Genomic DNA, 18336 nt, shown 5'->3' on the forward strand with positions numbered 1-18336 from the left:
ATTGCTAATTCAAAAAAAAACCCATGGGCCACAACACTCACCGGGGTAACTCTTGTCTGTTGTTTTACATCGGATCTTCTCCCTTGAAATACCTTTTGTGACCCCATCGCATCCCACCCCCGGGGTCATTATTTGATCAATTTAGAATCTACACTACCCTAGAATGCTTCCTGTTATTATGTTTTAGCTTTTCTGGTCCAGTGTCTCTTGATAATTTTTTTTATGACGCCACTGTACATTCACCCGAATGCTTTGTGCTAAATTAAGTTTAAATTCGAACAATTGTTCTAGAGAAGAGGTTGAAAATGTGAAGTTACAGACGCACACTGCTCAACGCGGTATCGGCATATCGATTGTTTTCGGACACTCGGTGCAAGAAAAGCAATGTTTAGAAAATGTAGGTAATTTTAAATTTCATATTTCAACGACAAGTTTGTATTTCAGCAAACAAAGTTTGTGATCTATGACAGATAATTGAGCAGCAGAAAACACAAGCCAAATCACTCTCTTTCAAATGATCTACAGCTTTGTCAAATACATGTAATATTTTACAAAAATTTCGGAATATGTCATGTCACATTTTAACTTCTGTAGAATTCAAAATTAGTTTATGCTATCAAACAAACTAATCAGTTTATTCTATGGACAATCAGATACCTTTAGATCAGCGAATTGAGATTGAAAATCCAAATTAAGGTTTAGTTAATAGTCATTTAAAATGACTCGTTAGTTGAAAACATGTTATCGGCAACACGGTTGATGTAGCCGGATAATTCGGTTTTTGACGTGTGTACGTTGTCGGAAACTAAGGTTTCAAAAAGTTCCTTTAGCTTCATAAATAGATTGGAAAAAGTCCATTATAATCTGTCAATCCTTGAAAATAGCAAACGTAAAAGTTTGTTTTGATATGAATGTATTTAAATAAGTTTAATATATAAATTTATAATAGAACTATTAAATTATCTGTTCAATCATTTTTCTTGTTTTCCATGCAAAATACATTGTACCTCTTTGAAATCGCTTCAGGCGGTTTCAGACAAAAAGATATTAATACTATTTCTCAACCGTTCTTGGATGTGAAAATTGTGTGATACCATTCTCAGTGATATATCCATGCAAATTATATTGTGAATTGTAAGTGAATGTGAATGCGATCAGGTATTGAAGATCATATACGTAAAGTGTAAACTTAAAAAACCCGCACCAGTGCCTGTTGTGAAAACTGTTCACGGTTCACGGTCACTCTACATAGTAAAAATGTCGACTTCTAGAGTATCTACTCGAGGGAATAAAAAATAACATTATTAAACTAAATGTTAAGTGTGGAGGCTACTTTTAATGCAATGGGTTTTTTTTAATCCATTAAGTTTATATTTTTGGACATTAAGTTCAGAAATTGCGGACAAAACTCGCGTACTAAAATATTACCCGTATTGTAACACCCTCTTCCAGTCATTACTATATGTCTTTTATTTGAAATTATTTTAAAAATTTCAGATGACCAAAATTTCTCATAATATTGGATCGGTAAGCAGAAATTGAAAACAATATAACAAAGAAAAAACTAAAATAGAACCGAAAAGCTGAAAAAATTGAATTAAGATTGAAATTTTGAATATTCTTGAAAACATAATTTGAATGGATCAGTAATATTACTCAGAAAGACAACTATATCTATGACACCCTATATTTTAACCTTCCGGTCAGGTGATAGCAAGCTTCCGCCATTTTTTTTTTTATTTTCTGGAGTCTTATTTGGACATACATGTTCATAAATTGGTATTGCCTATTATAATGAACTGTTATACATTTGAAATTATTTAATTCGACTAAACGTAAGTAATGGTATAATTTACAATCATGCATAAAATGTCTATAAAAATATATAGATTATTTAGATACTGGGTGAAAAAGGGACATGGGTGTTTCCTCTTATACCTTGAGGTCGAAATTAAACGTTAAAATTAAAATCGGTATATCAGCAATTTATTATAAGATAACAATTTTAATGAATCAAGACATTTTGATTTGTGAGAATATGTAATATAAATGTTGAGTAGATATAATATTCGTTTTCACTTATAGCTATCATTTAGGCATTAGGATCTATAATGAATCATGTCATATAATTAAAATATTAGATTTGGACATGGATCCCAGCAGAAGTGCCCAAGATGTGGTCCGATGTGACCTTTGTGAGACAGCTATAGTACAGATGTACTGTGATTTCTGTCATGTCAACCTCTGTAAACCCTGTATTGGAAAACACATTTCTGATGAATATGATAAACATAAAATTGTCCCGTTCCAACAGAGAAAATCCACCTTGATTTATCCACCGTGCAAAATACATGAAACAAAAAGATGTAAATTCCAATGTAAAGAATGCAACGCATCTGTGTGTTCTTTCTGCATTATAACTGATACACACAAGGGCCATTCCATTAAAACTCTTTTGGATATCTTTAACTCAAAGAAAGAAATTATAGGGAAAGATACTGAAGAGTTAAAAACCATTATTTCTCCAACATATGAAGAAATTGCCACTGATATAGAAACTCAGATTGCTAACCTGGATGGAGAATATGAAAATCTTTCAACAGCAGTAACAAAACATGGAGAAGAATTGCACAAAGAAATCGAGAACACAGTAAATAAAATGAAAACAGAAATTGAAGAGTTAAAAATCAAACATCTAAGCATTCTGAAACATTTAGATGAAATTAAACATATAAAATCTCAGATTGAGCAAAGTTTGTTTCAGTTAAATAGAATAGATGAATCAAATGAAGTGTCTATGACTATCTAATACAGTTTTGAAATCAAAGAATTGAGCAAACTTCCTCCTAAAGTTAAGATATCACTGCCAACATTCAGCCCAAAGTCTAAAGATACAGAATATCTTTATACATTATTTGGATCTTTAACAAAATTAACTACCAAAACAGAAGAAAATGGCTACAAACTGAAGATACCTGAAAAATCAAGCAAAGAATTCCTGGAAGAGCCAGAACTTATCAGTTCTATAGATGCAGGGTGTAAAATGCTCCATAGTGTTGCATGTCTCAGTGAAGAAGAAATCTGGACATGTTCACTTGCCAGTGAAATGAAATGTTTTAACAGTCAAGGCTCACTTATCAAGACAATTAAGACGAAGTCAGGGGAAATGCCAGATGATATAGCAGTGACAGGTGATGGTGATCTTGTGTACTCTGTTGGAAGAACAAGGACTGTGAATAAAGTGAAAAATGGACAGATAGAGGAGGTGATCAGACTACAGGGCTGGATACCTAGACAACTCTGTGTTGTCACCTCCTCTGGTGATCTCCTGGTTACCATGTTCAGTGATGATGAAACACAATCTTCCAGGGTTGTCCTTTACTCAGGCCCCACAGAGAAACAAAGAATCCAGTTTGATGAGGAGGGTAAACCTCTCTACTCAGGAAATAACAAAATTAAGTACATCAGTGAGAATAGAAACCTGGATATCTGTGTGTCTGATATGGGAGCTGGTGCTGTAGTGGTGGTCAACCAGGCTGGTAAACTCCAATTTAGATACACTGGTCATCCTTCTACTACAATGAACCAACCATTTGAACCCTATGGCATCACAACAGACAGCCAGAGTCAGATCCTGACACCAGATAGTCTGAGGTAGGGATTACACAGTGTTAGATATGAGGAATGAATTTATACATTACAATCATGACAAAAGCCTCTATAAAAAATAGTTTTAAATCAATTTACTTTTTTAACGCTTAAAAGTTGATCTGCATAGTATTTGTATGGGAACTTTATTCTCGCGAAAAAACAGAACACTTTATGCCCGCGGAAACATTTTTTTCAAAACACGTTTTAAAGTATACATTTTTACAAAGTTGGTTGAAAAGACGGATCTCTGAAATCTACATAAATATTGTAAATAGGCAACAGCATTCGTTTAATATCAACTTCAGAATACGAATACGCATTAAGTAATGCAATTTACACTTTAGCATAATAAATGTTGAGGCATTTAATTTTTTCATAGTCGAAAAGTTCTATTAAAGAGGTCCTAAACACAACAATCTCAATATTCCTATTTAAAAGTAATCATGGTCACTGCACTGACCAGAGAGCTGTTTATAAATGATCTCTGCCATTTTAGAAGATGAAAATAACATCGTATGTGATAACTGCCGTTTCTACATGAATCTGTGGTGGCATATTTCTGCTCCACACATGCAAGATAAAGTCTTAATGCCAACATGCAAGTTACCGATCTTATAAGAAAAATTCATTTCAAAATGGTTAATTTACTCACTGACGCCTGCATCTGACATCGTAGATGAATCATAATTATGTAGACATGAAACTCATTTGTATCAATGTGCAAGATATTATGTAGACATGCATCGTATTTATGTCGATATGCGGATTAATTATGTAGTCATGCAACTCTTTTTTTTTCTTTATAACACTGTTCTATCTATTTTCGTTTATATGCGATTTACGATTCCTCTACTGAACTCAAAAATATTTACATTGTATTATGATAAAATATTTTAGACCCCCATCTTTAAAAGTAGTGATGAGTACAACAACTCCCTAAAACAATGCTTGAAATCTAAGTTTTGACGCCTCTCCATCTCCCTTTCAAAAATATTTTCGAATTTGTTTCAGCCCATAATCATACACGATAGCACGATTACTCAGGCTCCACAGAGAAACAAACAATCCAGTTTGATGAGGAGGGTACACCTCTGTATTCAGGATATGACAAAATTAAACACATCAGTGAGAATAGAAACCTGGATATCTGTGTGGCTGACTTTGAAGCTGATGCTGTAGTAGTGGTCAAGCAAAATGGAAAACGACGATTTAGATACACTGGTCACCTCTCTGCAAAGAATAAATCATTTTTACCCTGTGGCATCACAACTGACAGCCTGAGTCAGATTTTGACAGCAGACTACCATAATCACTGTATCCACATCCTTAACCAGGGCGGACAGTTCCTCTGATAACTGTGATCTGAAGAATCCACGGGGAATATGTGTGGACAAAAAAAAACTTGTTTGTAGCTGAGAACAGAGGAAATGTGTAAAAGATTAAATATCTCCTATAAATGTTACCGCTCCTGATAATGATAAGAAAAACGCTTTCGTTTTGGACAGTTTATCCATAATTTGTAAGCTTAAAGCCATGACAAAATCAGTTCATAAAAGTCAAAAGACTTCTAGACTCATAAACATTGTGGTTTATCAACACAAAAAGAGAATAATTAAGATCAATTTCTACTGAATATCACTATATTTTCGCGACACATTATTTTTGCGAGTAAGGTATTTTGCATTTATTAGCGAGACAAAATTGTCGTGTGCTGTGGAATCTGTTGTAAATTACCATTTAAAATACAAATATACACTAGAAAAAAATTTTTGTATGCAGACAGCCTAGACTTTGTACGCATAAATAACGTTTTCGCGAATAAAAAGCGACTTTGTAGACACTGATCTAGAAAATAATTATTGTCTCATCCAGATAGATGTATTATACCTTGTATGTGTGAATAATTATTGTTGGAAGATAGAGGGTAAGTTGAGGTGTCCCCATTTTATTTTTTGAGATAGATGATTGATGAAGAACAAAATAGTCTCTGTATTATAACTATTGTACATTTTCTCATACTTTTTAAACACTTGACAGACAGATTATTCATTTGTATGAGTGACTTTTACCTTAAGAGATACAAAAGTTTGAGATGTCCCCGTTTTAGCTTTTGAGACATTCAAAAATATTTGATTAAGAGCATAGTAGCCTTTGCATTACAACTATTGTGCATTTTCTCACATTTTACAATGGCTAATTTAAAAAAGCCCATGGGCCACAACGCTCACCTGAGTAAATCTTGCCCCGCTGTTAACACTAGATTTTCTCCCTTGAAATACTTTTGAGACTCCATAGCATCCTTCCCCGGGGGCCATTATTTGAACAATTTAGAATCAACACTACCCCAGAATGCTTCCTTTTATTAAGTTTCAGCTTTTTTGGCCCAGAGTTTCTTGAGAATTTATTATGACCCCACTGTACATCCACTCAGGATGCTTTGTGCTAAATTTAGTTAAAATTGGAACAATGGTTCCTGAAAAGAGGTTGAAAATGTGAAGATTACAGACGGGCAAATACCCGGTGATCAGAAAAACTCAGCCTTCAGTTTTCAGTTTACCTGATCCAAATTTTTTTTTCAACTTTTATACACTGTGTGTGTCTAGTTTTCCTTTTGTTCAAAGGCATGTCTCAATCTTTGACAATGATCTGTCAAACAAATTTTCCGTTGTTATCAAAGCTGTTCTCATGTTCCGGTAAAAAAAGCAGTTAATGGTACTCCATAAATTCTCTAGGTAAAAGAAATGTGTTTTAAAGAATACAGTGTATAGAAAATTTGAACATTGGGATTGACTTTTCAATTGAAGTTTGATAATTTTTTTTAAAAAATTTTTAGATAAGTTTGAAATTTTGATCATTCAAAAGCGAGATATCTAAATTTCAAAGTTCAAACTAAATTAGATTTTTAATTGAATGATAAGCATTTGAATTATGATTTCAAAGTCTTAATAATACATGTACTTACATTGTATGGATGAGTTATTTATCAAACAGGAAATATAACTTAAATGACATAGTCATCAATCTCCCATGCAGAGTTGTCGTTCGTTCCTCTCTCAGACAACTCTGCAATGGGCTCACGACAAGATTTTTGTCATAACGTATAAAACGGGATAATTACAGGATTGTTTCAAATTAAATTAATAATTCTGGATATCTATCTCAAAACTCAGATATAAGCAGAGAAATTGAATAATAATGAATTTAAACAAACGCACTATTTTTCGTGTTTATCACTGTGATATACGCGAGCCAACGTTAGAGGTGAATGTATGAGCCGATGGTAAAGATTGAATCGCAACTTCTCCGGCCTTTCCGACAGGGGAAATCCCCCTCGAATGTATAAATTAAGTAGACACCATGACAATCCCCCTTTCACATACTTTGAAATGAATGTGGGAATACAAACTTCATACTTTTTGATAATGTCAAACATCTATGTTTGATAACATTTAACTATGACAGAGAATACAAATAAGAACAAAGAATTTAGGAAATGTATTTACGAAAAAAAAAATAAACAAGAAAAACAGAGACTTAAGCAAGTCTACGTGAAAAATGTTCATGTCATAAACAGACAAAAGTATTCCTTACCAGTTTGATTTACTTTCTTTAAAGTTGTTAAAAATGTAGGTTTAAAATCAATTCTAAAAAAATATTGAGACGCCATTTAATATCAATATATTTTTAGTTGGATATCAATTAATTTAGTGTATTAACAAGAAGAAATCACTGAAGTAAACAATAAACATATGTACACGAAATCAAACTTTTTACAATGTGGTTTTGCTGGAAAATCTCAAACCAAGCATTCACAAACACACACAAAATTTCCGAAATTTAAAAATTCCACAAGTTGAAAATTAAATCCGGAAAAAAATTGTCATAAATTTTAGAGCGACAAAAAAACCATCCTAAGTCACGTGACTCTGTTGCAATTAGTTCTCATTTTGATGAAAAATTTGATAATGACTGGACTAAATGACCCGGAGTTATGATTTCTACAATATTGAATGTACAATACCTTAGGAAGTCTTCATATAAATGTGATCAATCTTGACTTTGTTGTTCTTGAGAATAAGATTTTTTCTGTTCCGCCAAGAATATGTCCGAGGATATATATAGTGTTTATCCTGTCTGTCTTCCGTCCTTCTGTCTGTTCTTCATTATCAGGCTATAAATGAACTTGCAATCAAAAAAATAATAAATGGTTTGATAATTGAAAAGGAAAATAAAATAATTGTTATTTAGAAACAAAGTCGGTTTTTCTGTGACCATTTGTAATTTAAGCTGTTTGAAAAAGTAATCGGTCAAGTGTAAAAAAAAATTAAATATTCTCAGGGACATTCTTTATACATGTTATAATTTTATTATAAAAAAAATAATTCTATTTATCACATTGAAATTACATGGACTTTTATCTATAGGTTTCCAAAATTTTGATTTCATATACATAATATTTTTGAAAGGATTGATTTCTATAGTTTTTAGAACTTATCATCTACTTTTTCCAAAGTTCTGATTACAATTAATCAAGAGAGATAACTTTGAATGACACCAGACCAGGAAGTATAACCTGTATTGTATTTTTACCTGACAAATACCTGGTGATAGCAATATCCGCCATGTCTGCTTTTTCATTTTGCAGAAAGAAAACACTGAATTAATTTGTAACAAGGTATTGTTGTCTTTGTTTCCAATGATCCATATAAATAACCGTGCATTTATTTTACATCTTCATTTGATTGACTAACAAAGAACGACTTTTAAATAATAGCTTGACAAGGTTTTAATTTTTTTTGACAAGAATCGGGTCGATATTTTCACCAGGAACAAGAAGGGAATATTTTGCAAAAGTGGGTCAAATTCTAAGGTCAATAAGTTATAGGCAAGGGTAAAGTTATTGCAGACAAACAGACAGACAGACGAACGTACATATGAAAACTGTATTTTTATACCACCGAAGCCCCTGGGTCAGGGGTATCATTGGGGGATCTAATGATCATATACTGAAATTGAATGAATGCCTTTAAATCACTGCATATGTATAAGCATCTGATGTACCCAGGTTCATTATTTATAGCTAGTTTATTTTAGTTACACGCATGAAGAGCTCTCGTTTACTTGATGAATGAAAACATTTCGCTGTATATGGGTCATGTTTCTTGCACATTAAAAACACAAGACTCGAACAAAATAACATATTCATGTGATCAATAAAGTATTAAAGAACTGTATATTTATGCCCCCGTAAACGAAGTTTCGGGGGTATATAGTTTTTGTCGTGTCCGTCCGTCTGTCTGTCTAGCTGTCTCTCTGTCTGTCTGTCTGTCTAGCTGTCCGTCCGTCCGTCTGTCTAGCTGTCTGTCTGTCTGTTTGTCCGCAAAAACTTAAACCTTGCTCATAACTTTTAATTTATCGGAGCTATGACTTTCCTATTTCACATGTGTATACATTGTGACAAGACCTTTCTTTGGGTACCACCAAATTTGACCTTTTAATACTTGACCTTAGAGTTTGACCCACTTTTACACAAAAAATTTAAACTTTTACTTTGGCCATATATTTTGAACAGTAGATACCAGGACATTTATACCTCATATATGTATTCTTTGTTAAAAGAGCTTTCATTGGATACCAACAACCTTAACCTTTTGATCTTGACCTTGGAGATTTTCATACTTGTGAAAAAAACTTTAACCCTGGTCATAACTTTTGAACGGTAAGAAATAGGGCTTTCATACTTCACATATGTAATTCTTGTGAAAAGAGCCTTCATTGGATAACAAGATCTTTGACCATTTGACCTTGACTTCGAGTTTGACCTAATTTTAAAAAGCAAACCTTGAGCGTAACTTTTAAAGGGCTAGTGCCAGTGCTTTCATACCTTATACATTCAATCCTTGTGACAAGACCTTTTATTTGAAAGCAAGACTTTTAACGCTTTGACCTTGACCTTGGAGTTTGAACTAATTTCAAAAAGCAAACGTTGGCCATAACTTCTGAATGGTTAGGGATAGGGCTTCCATACTTTATATATGTATTTTATGTGGCAAGACCTTTTCATTGGATACCAATTACCTTGTACTTTTGCCCTTGACCTTGGAGATTTTTGTACTTATGAAAAAAGCTTTAACCTTGGCCATAATTTTTGAACCCTAAGGGCTAGTGATCTCATACTTCACTTATGTAATCCTTATTAGAAGATCCTTCCTTTGATACCAAGAACTTTGATCCTTTTACCTTGGGCTTTTACCTACTTTTAAAAAGCAAACCTTGACCAAAACTTTAAAAAGATTATGGCTAGTGCTTTCATACTTTACATATTTAATCCCTGTGACAAGACCTTTCATTTGATAGCAAGACCTTTGACCTTGGAGTTTGCCCTACTTTTGAAAATTTCTAACCTTGGTTATAACTTCTCAACGGCTAGAGCTAGGGCTTCCATACTTATGTAATACATGTATTTTTGTGGAAAGACTTTTTATTGGATACTAATGACCTTGACCTTGTAAGATTTTCGTACTAATGAAAAAACATATATGTACATGTATGCGAAATATAAGGTAGAAATCAAAATGTTTGCCCCTGGTTTCTTAAACAAGTGTAAAAAATATAGGGTCAGTCAGTAAGTGGGAATATTCTTTCAAAATTTTACACAGTGATCCTGTTATACTTCTGAGTCAACATTTATCTTTTCAACAAAATTCAGTGTACATGTATCAACAAATAAAATATACAAGTTTAAAAGTTTAGTGAACCAAGACATAATGTTTTGTGTGAAGAAAGTCAAAGTACTGAAAGCCGGGCTTTCATTGTTCGTGTATATTGTCTGATCCGAAATTTAGTATATATCTTAATTTTTTTCTTTCTGGTCATTGATACTTACAGGTAGACTTTGTTTGATTATGATTAACACTATCTCTTCTATCAATAATTAAAATTAACATGCAGCCCAGATTCTAACTTTGAGACCACAAGATAGGACTTGGGTGGTCTAATTAAAATGAAAATACATTTACATGTACAATGTTTACCTTTCTGAAAATTGAGCTCACAATGCGAATGCATGGTGACAGTGCACTTTGGTTTTGCTGTTTAATACTAGCACATAGTATCGGGGTATTAAGAGTGTCATCACGTTAAACAATACACATATACTGTGTATTGTTTAACGTCCCTCTAGAGAATTTTTCACTCATATGGAGAGGCCACCACTTGCCGATGGAGAGCTACAAATTTTTTCCTATTCTCGGCACTTAGAGCCATTGAGGAGTGAGAGATCTTTTTTGTGCCAGCACCACTGTGACACGGACCCTCAGTTTATACGGTTTCATCCAAAGGACCGGTCGATAAACTCTTCGCAATCAAAAATTTATTTGGACTTTTCATTTTGCTCTAAACTATAATTTACCGAGTATTTGTCACGAGCGAAAGCAAAATCGATGGTATATTTTTAATTAGATTGCCCGTGTTTGCTCTTCTCCTATTTTGTATTGCTTTATGAACTTTTGATCTTGAATACTGTTCGTCACCTCAATACGTTTTATGTACCCTTCACTATCAAATAAAATTAACGATCATATTTCAAGCAGGAAAATGTATATTGCTTGGTACATAGAATAATCAAGTTAATCGCCTTATTATGATAAGATAATAGAGTTTCACCACAATAATATTACACATGTTAAAACCAAGTCTTTTAGAAGTTTTGGCAAAAAATGTGAATAATAAGATTACTCCATTATGAAGAGATTTTTGTGCAATTCAAAAAAAAAATTTGCATTGATTCTTTCTCCTGTTTACAAAAAGTACAGTGGTCGTTAGATAAAATTAATATTTTCTTCATATAGTATTTCACTGGAATTGTTTAAGGAATCACTGTCTAGTTAGTATAGTATGCCAGGGCATCAACGATAGTGGGAAACATGGGATAATTTGCATAACGGGCGAAGTGATTCCTTATTTTTCCATTTCATTGTGAAATAAAATTGTTGATTTAGACTTTAAAAATATAGACATAAATCTAAATTACAAGAGGACACTCATGCCAATTTCAATAGTCTTCGTCCACTGACGTTAAATACAAAGGCTGCCGCACGGGATTTACATGCATTCTTGGCCTCCCTAGCGTCAGACACAAAGACAGATGCGCACGAGATTTGAATGCATATTAGACCTCCTTAGCTCCTGACCTATGAACCTGTCTAATTTACATTCCGGTAGAATTATCGAGAAATCAACTCCGCTAACTTTCAAAGAGTCATCACAGAGAAAAAAAATAGAAATGGAAATAGTCTATATTGATACCATTTAACAGAAATGTCTATGGTTGTTCTAAAACAATCCTTAAAAACAATCTTGAACACAAATATCAGATTCCAAAAACATTGATTGTTCCTGATTCCATCTAGTAATTGATGTAGGATTGACATTGTAACTATTTATATATCCATAAAATATTTTTGTGCGCTTCTCATTTACAATAACATTTTCAAAATAAAATGGAATAAATGGTACATGTATACATTGTCTCTTAATAGATGATATGTCTATGGACAATGTTTTTAAATACCCAATACCTGGATATAGCACAAATAATTCTGTAACAATTGTTTTACATAATACAAACATCGGAGAAATAAAATCTATTTTCAAAGTCAATGAGTCAATTTTTAATGAGAGTTAAAATATCTTTTTTTTCATTGTTGAAGAAATCACAAACATTTCTGATATCATTTTTAAACCAGGTCATTATAAATTATTTTATTTCCCATTTCGATGCTAAATTGATTGGTCAATTATGGATATAAGTAATCAATATGTTCGTTTTACATGAAAGTTGTATAGTAATATTTTCATTTATTTCATATTAAACATGCCTCACATAAAATAAAACTTTACCTCAGTTATCAAAATTAAATATTTTTTTTAAATAAAAATATTAACCAAATAGAATTGGATTGATAACTTTATTTATATCACCTTTGCACAAAATATTAACCGTCATCAGGGCTTTTGTTCGAAGTTATTTACTGTATAAGAAAGGAAAATATTAATTTCCGTTGCTCTTTGTTAATTAAAGTGCCAGCTTTTTATAAAGACAACTCAATCATAAGATTTTATTTACATGGCAGGAAATATATTTCAGGGTAAATAAAATTCTCTAAATTTCTTTTTAATTTGAATGTTTTCGCTGAACTTTCTCACATTGTCATTGTCAAGTATTTCAGAATACCAAGTAATCATTTTACGTACAGTAATGTAATGATTTTAAAATTTAAAAAATTATATTTCCCAGGAATTCTCACATATTTTCTATTCAATTAGCATTTTATTTTTTCTCATAATTTAAAAAATCTGTCTTTGACTAGTTAAAATAATGCAAATATTTTAGAAATATTCTTTTAGTTTCAAACAAACAGTGCGTATATCACCAACTACATGTAGAAACACTGATACATGTACGTTGTCAAGAGACTTAAGGCAAAACGCATAATAATTCTTAAAACTCCATTTCACTAAACTATTAATTTGCTAAAATTCAAAACAGAGAATATAACCACTAACATAGCATCGACGAAAACGATATTAAACTTTTAAACAATTTCAACCTTTTCGAAAAGCCCGCACTATTGAAAATAGTTCGCTTACAATATGAATTCTGCAGCGTATGTGCACAAATTGTTACATGGCTGTTTATCACGTTTACCCTAATTAAGTAAATATCTAATTCCCCTAACAAATTAATTCTAAAGCAAAAATATTGATCATTAACAATTACAAATAGTGAGATGTTAAAGATATTTGTTTCAGTATCGTCTCGCAATTAATGTGACTATCATGTTTATCACAACCGTCTGCTTTGACGTTGTTTGGCTTTTTGTTTACTTTTCTACACTGTTCTATTTATAGTAAGACAGTCGATCATGATCCCTACAGCCAGGACGTTGCTTGCAGTAAAATCCAGCAAACAAAAACTTATAAAATTTAGATACTTTTGTTTTCTTTGATCATTTATTGATAAGGTTTTTCATAATGACATATCATTCTAATTTTAGATTTGGACATGGATCCTAGTACCAGCACCCAAAATGTTACCCATTGTAACCTTTGTGAGACAGCTATAGAACAGATGTACTGTGATTTCTGTCATGTCAATCTGTGTATTCGTTGTGTAGGAAAACATATTTCTGATGACTATGACAAACATAAAGTGGTCCCTTTCGAACAAAGAAAATCAACCTTGATTTATTTCAAGTGCACAACACACGAAACAAAAAGATGTAAATTTCAATGCAAAGAATGTAACACCCCTATGTGTTCTTTGTGTACTATATCTGATGCACATAAGGGGCATAACATTTCAACTCTTTTGGATATCTTTAACTCAAAGAGAGAAGTCATCGAGAAAGATACTGAAGAGTTAAAAAACATAATATTTCCGACCTATGAAGAAATTGCCACTGATATAGAAGCTCAGATTGCTAATCTGGATGGAGAATATGAAAAACTTTCAACAGCAGTAACAAAACATGGAGAAGAATGGCACAAAGAAATTGACAACATTGTCAAGAAAATGAAAACAGAAATTGATGATATAAAAATCAAACATTTGAGCATTCTGAGGAGACTTTTAGATGAAATTAAAGAGAAAGAATATGAAATTGAGAATAATTTGCTTCAGTTAAATAGAATATATGTATCAAATGAAGTGTTTATGACTACTGAATACATTTCTACAATCAAGGAATTACGCAAACTTCCTTCTAAAGTGAAGATATCACTGCCTGTGTTTAGTCCAAAGTCAAAAGATACAGAACATCTTCATAAATTATTTGGATCTTTAACACAATTATCCACCAAAACAGAAGAAAATGGTTACATACTGAAGAAATAAGAAACACCAACAAGAGAACAGCTGAAAGAACCAGAACTAATCACTACTATCGATACAGGATATGATAACCTCCGCAGTGTTGTCTGTCTAAATGAAGAAGAAATATGGACAAGAGCAAGTGATGTTAGTGATATAAAATGCTTCAACATTCAAGGCTCACTTATCAGGACAATCAAAACAAAATCAGGGGAGTTTCCAAATGATATAGCAGTAACTGGTGATGGGGATCGAGTGTACAGTGACTGGAAGACGAATACCATTTATGCAGTGAAGAATGAACAGACAGAGGAGGTGATCAGACTACAGGGCTGGATACCTGGTAATCTCTGTGTCACCTCCTTTAGTGATCTCCTGGTTTCTATGTACAGTGAAGATAAAAAACAATCCAAAGTTGTCCGTTACTTAGGCTTCACAGAAAAACAAACAATTCAATATGATGAGGAGGGTAAACCTCTGTATTCAGGAAATAACAAAATTAAATACATCAGTGAGAACAGAAATCTGGATATCTGTATGGCCGACTGTGGAGCTGGTGCTGTAGTGGTGGTCAATCAGGCTGGAAAACTCCGATTTAGATACACTGGTCATCCTTCTACTACAAAGAACAAACCATTTATACTCCGCGGCATCACAACAGACAGCCAGAGTCAGATCCTTGCAGCAGATGGTGATAACCACTGTATCCACATCTTAGGCCAGGACGGACAGTTCCTCCATTTTATAGATAACTGTGATTTGAAGGAGCCCTTTGGTTTATGTGTAGACAAAAAAGACAACTTATTTGTAGCCGAGTACAGTGGAAGTGTTAAAAAGATTAAATATTTCATGTAAATTTATGTCAGTTGGGAAAGTCGCATGTCAATGTTTTATTATCTTATAAAGTTTGATCATCAAGTAAACTAAAAACATAGTTTTTTTTCGGTCATTTTTGTTTTACTTTTCTGATTTTTTTAGAAAAAGAAAGAGAGATAGTAATTAAGAGTAATATTTTTTAATATCTCTCTTTAAAAACACATGAATATGTAAATTGTTTTCCTAGATCTAATAACATAACCCATACAAAAAAAATTCAGTTAACAATAGTGTACTATGGTTAACTATAATAAATCAAAGTGTCAAAATGATCACTTATAGTAAATCAAAGTTTTCAAAAAGATTACTAAAGTGACATCGTTATCACTATGGTAAATCAATGTTCTAAAAGTTATCACTAAAGTAAATCAAAGTTTTACCAAAGTTAATAATTGTTTTCACAGTGATCACTATGGTTTATCAAAGTTTTCATAGTTATCACTTTAATAAATCAAAGTGTCAAAGTTATCACTATAGTAAATCAACGTTTTCAAAGTGTCAAAGACATAACTATAGATATTTTGTTTGGGAATGCTTCTATTCACTTGAGAGATGTCTTGGACCCAGACAGGACACAAATACATATTGGCTATTTAAGGAATGAATTAAATAGCAACCCAAGTTATACTGTATAATCTGGGCTGGAGATGTTACGCCTTATAAACCGCGAAGCTGATGTCCTTTAAGGATCCCAAGACCTATGTTCCTTAATTTGTTCCCAATAAACGTGCATGTTAGTCTTTGACCACTCCTGATAGGGAGTCGTCACCTGATTGTGCGCCTCATACTCAATATCCCATTCCTGTGAAAGTTCTTGTCCCTGTACTCATCCCCTAAGAAGAGCCTTAGGAACTTGTTCCTCTGGACCAATGCCTACCTTCTTCTATCCGGAACAGGACCTGTTTTGAGGAATCTGTACAGTGTAGGACCTTTCCATCTGTTAATTGATTGTTTCTTTACCTCATCAAATTCTTTCGTCTACTTTCTCGGTGCCCAGGATCATTATTAAGTAGGAATAGTTCCCCAATTTCTCGCCAAGATTACAGTGAATGCATCTACACAGATCACTTCACCTTAAGGAAATCCATACTAAACTATGATGATTTTAGCCATTTTTAGGTCGTTGAACAGTTGCTAAGTATGTAGTACATGTATTATAATTGTGGAAATGTTCATGTGATGGTAATTTACGTTAAACATAATATACAGTAGATTTCTAAATATACGCGTGGAGATAAATAATCGCGTAATTTCGCGAGAAGCACCACACGCGAAATAAAATTACTCGCTTTTATTTTTATGGTGCTGAAATCTATGTTAAAACTCTTTATCAACCGTCCATTCGTGAATTCTTATTTTCGAGATTTGCTGTTGAAGAGCCCATTCGCAAAAAAAAGTACTCGCGAAAAATAATGAATCTTCAGAAGTGTTAAAGTATTCTCCTACATATCAATGTGTTGTGCCTGTTTTAATTCAGTTTCAGCAAACTAGCTAAATATAAATGTACATTGTACGTAGGTTGAAAACTTTTCAAACTTATTCATTTCTCTGATTCAAGTACATGCACTAGTATTATGTAATTTTTTTAGTTAATATTAAGGTCAAATCTTCAAGTTACTCATTTTCCTTCAAAAACCAACATAATTATTGTACTTTTAATGAATAACATGCTCATTTGAATAAATTGGTCTGTTATAATCTCAGCACTGCCTGCTATTGTATTTAAATTAATCTTTACAGATTCTGATTAACTGATTATGAGGAAAATGGGTAATAATTTCACTCTAATTATCAATAAATGTGTTACCTAAATCAGAGACATTTAATTCAAAATCTATGTTTTTATCAAAGGAAAATTCTTAATAAGGCTCATCTGTGGTCCCCGGTTACTCAAATTTTGAGGATTAATCAAAAGCCTTAATGTCTTTATTATTTGAGTCATCATCTAAAAATGTCAAATAATAGATATATGCAGCATATGAAGCTGAATGTTGAAGTTCGGGTCCTTTGATTTTTATGAATATCAAACGAAATCACTGACGGGTACACACTTTAAAGCCTTTGTAAACACCAATCAGGTTTGTTCAGAGTCGACTTTGTTATATTATGTGTATATTATATGCGTAAAGGCTGAGTAAAAATATCTTTGTTGAACAACCAAGTTGCGGATAAGAGATGGGTACCCAAAGCGTAATGACAGACGAACGGACGTACAGACAGACGGATGGGCATATAGCTAGACGGACAGCCCGATCACTATATAACCTACCACTTTTCAAGCGGGGGATAGAATAATTGAATAATATTATTATTATAATATTGTATTATGTGTACAGTACATTGGTGACTCCTCGTGTTATCAGTTTAAAAGTAACTCAAATAACAAATATCGCTGATATAAATACTAGTATGTTAGATTTCCTAGGCTATTGTTCTCATTCAATTATCAAATTTTATCTTTCAAATACATATTGCTTATGTGGTTAGATATACCTGAACTGAAGAATGTGATTGAGATTTTGGGGGTCCCTCTAGAGAATTTGGTCTTCAGCTATTCAGTAAGATAACTAAGACTTTGACCTTGATGGTCTGTCTGAATGTAGTCTGGGTCAGGTAAAGAAATCACCAGTTTCCAAAACACTTGGCTGCACTTGGCACATTCTACAAAATAAATTCTTACTACATGATATTTATTAACTAATTTAAGTAACTGGTCTGGTTTCCTTTTCCTTTCTGCTCAGTTAAAGAATGAAAATATCAGATTTTTTCAGGTGATACTTATTTTCAAAGTAGTGGATTCTTGATTCTGGTTCCATCCTCTCAAAAACCTTTCAAATTTTTTTTTGCAAAATTTGCTTTCTAGACTTCTCCAGATATTGAACTGCCTCTCCTAATAGAATTTGAACAAGAAGACTACTAATATTTAAGAAAATGAC

The 18336-nt window shown here is 32.7% G+C and overlaps 1 pseudogene; it reads left to right on the top strand.

Moving 5' to 3' along the window:
• Positions 1-1770: 1770 nt before the first annotated feature.
• LOC134234216 (uncharacterized) lies at positions 1771-15379 on the top strand (annotated as a pseudogene).
• Positions 15380-18336: the final 2957 nt, after the last annotated feature.

The sequence above is a fragment of the Saccostrea cucullata genome, unplaced genomic scaffold, assembly GCF_032062105.1.
Source record: "Saccostrea cucullata isolate Sc308-1 unplaced genomic scaffold, CSIRO_AGI_Scuc_v1 ctg4107, whole genome shotgun sequence".
In the NCBI taxonomy this organism is placed as follows: Eukaryota; Metazoa; Mollusca; class Bivalvia; order Ostreida; family Ostreidae; genus Saccostrea; species Saccostrea cuccullata.